This window comes from Montipora foliosa, chromosome 11, assembly GCF_036669935.1.
Source record: "Montipora foliosa isolate CH-2021 chromosome 11, ASM3666993v2, whole genome shotgun sequence".
Taxonomy (NCBI): Eukaryota; Metazoa; Cnidaria; class Anthozoa; order Scleractinia; family Acroporidae; genus Montipora; species Montipora foliosa.
The window spans coordinates 50,134,366-50,136,865 of record NC_090879.1 but is presented as its reverse complement, the minus strand read 5'-3'; positions in this window follow the sequence as shown (position 1 = coordinate 50,136,865).

The window sequence follows — 2,500 nt, the reverse complement described above, 5'->3', positions numbered from 1 at the left end:
ACTGGTACAAGTTATGTGTTTTTACGACAAAAATTTCTTCAAAAAACATCCGAACCTGTGCAAATGTTATTCTTAAAATTCGAGACTGGCTATAGAGAAGGTATAAGCTTATGAACTTATTGACCGAGTAGGAGTAGGAGGAGGGCTGGACGGAAAAATATTTGGCCCGAGGTTTAATAGCTCACGGACCTCACTGCGCTCGGGCCAAACAGTTTTCCTGTCCGGCCCACCTAAACTCAGTCAGTAAGCATTTTAACATATGGGCTCTTTACACTATTCATGAGCACTCAGAGGATGAAGTTGTGCCAAAAACAAGTTACAAATTTGCACAGGAAATCTGTTCTAATATGTTGTTTGTAGTTGCTTTTCTGGATATAAATAACTTGAATGGTTAGAAGGGACGAAATCCTCTAACATGGCATCGCACAGAGCAGTACCTGTTCCTAACCGGGCCTTACGGCTTTTTCCGGCCCTCCTCGCCGAAATGGGTAAGGTCATAACTTCATACGGGGATTTTCTCATAGTTTTACAATGAAAGCGCGAGCGAGGCTGTAAGAAAAAAAAAAGTCTCTGCTTACGAGCCAGAAGGCTCATCAGGCCTCCGCTTATCTCCGGTTTCTGTAGCATGAAGCGACTAGGTGTATTTATACTCCCCCCTGGATGGGATGCTAGTCCATCGCAGGGTTGCCCCCAGCATTACGCCGGTACCCATTTATACACCTGAGTGGAGAGAGGCACCGTGAGAGTAAAGTGTCTTGCCCAAGAACACAACACAATGTCCCCGGCCAGGCCCCGAACCCAGACCACTCAATCCAGTGTCGAGCACACTAACCATGAGGCCACCGCGCCTCCCGGAGGCTGTAAGGAGCATATTACAAATGTGATATGTGATTTTCCAGCATTTCTCTTCGCTTATTATGAAAAGAACCTTTCTTTGGCGTTGCAGAATTTCCTGTATTTCTCTTTCTTGAACTCATTTGCAAGAAATCGAATCAAGCTGGTCTTGTTCTTCATTTAACTGAGAAACCTCCTCCACTGTCGGATTATCTGTGTAGCAGTGATGTTTGCTAATTGCACCCCTTGAACCTCCCCTCTGATACCTCTCTCGACATTCTTGATGGATATTTCTCTGTACGTGACAAACACAATGTCAATTCTAGTACTTTGCGGGCCACCTTCATTTAAGGCCATACTCAGGTAAATTAAGGCATGGGTCTCCATTTGCCTTAATTTGCTCACTACAAAAGTGAGGGGTTGGTCTATCTCTTACAGCTTTAGATGTAGACCCATAAAACTTTGTCAGCTGCTTACATTTTTAGTTTAAGTCAATTTGTTTTTTTTAATTATGCAAATTAGGTCACGTGACCTCCATCCGTTTAAAAAGCTTGTTTTTGAAACGGCAACACTTTTTCGTGTGTTCTCAATTGTTTTACCGGTTGCATAATGTTAAGGCCGATTAATATATCAATTCTGTGCTTGGCCTTTGTTAGATATGTAAAAGCGAAGGCGTCAAGATGGGATAAAGCTGCCTTGGAGGACTGGGTCTAGTTTATTTTCAAAAACAATAAAAAATTCAAAAAAAGCCAAGCACAGTTTTGTAGATGCTTGCCTTACACATTGTTTTAAACCAGTCCGGTTTAATAACTCGCAACAAAAAGTGTTGCCATTTTTGTCTTAATACATTTTATTGTTTTCTGGCCGCGTGCAGTCACGTGACAACATGAGCATAATTGGAACATACCAAATTGACAGAAACCACACATATTTGTGTCTGACAAAGTTTCATCTTTCTAATGCGTAAGTGCTCCGAGTTAGACCACCCTCCATCACGTTTTGATTAAATCATTGTTTACCCATGCCTTAATTTACCTGAGTAGTAAAAAAAAGTGCTTGCAACAATTCCAAATGTGGTTTGACTACTTGCAACATTGATCTTCTGTACGAGGCCCATGGCATCTATTATAGTTACTGCATTGTCTGGAATTCTTTGCACTAGGTGTTCGTTCTTTTGTAGTTGTGCTGCTAATGCTGCCTTGTTGGTCTTCCTTGCGGTAGGCCTTCTGGCGTTGCTAGAGCCCAGGGCAATGGACCAAGACTGCGACTTAGCAAATCTCTTTAAGTATGACTGCTCATCCAGTGGTCTTCTTTTTTTGGCTTGGTGAGAGAAGAAAACGTTTTCAATTTCTTCAGTTTTAAGGGATCATGGAACTTGACTTTTGGTGGAGTGCTTTCGAGTCGTTCTAACATCATCGAGAGCTTCCTTGGCTGTTGAAATTCTGAAATCGTTTTGATTCTCTGCAAATGGATTATTCCAGCTATCGATTATCAAGAGGCAGTGTGGCCCAGTGGTTAGGGCACTTGCCTTGAAATCCGGAGATCCCGGGTTCAAGACCCGCTCTAACCACTCGTTGAATTTGATCCTGGTAGTCCCTGGTTCAACTTCCTAGCTGCACTTGTAAATAGCCAACTGGTTAGCCTCCGGCCAGTTTGGATTCTGAAC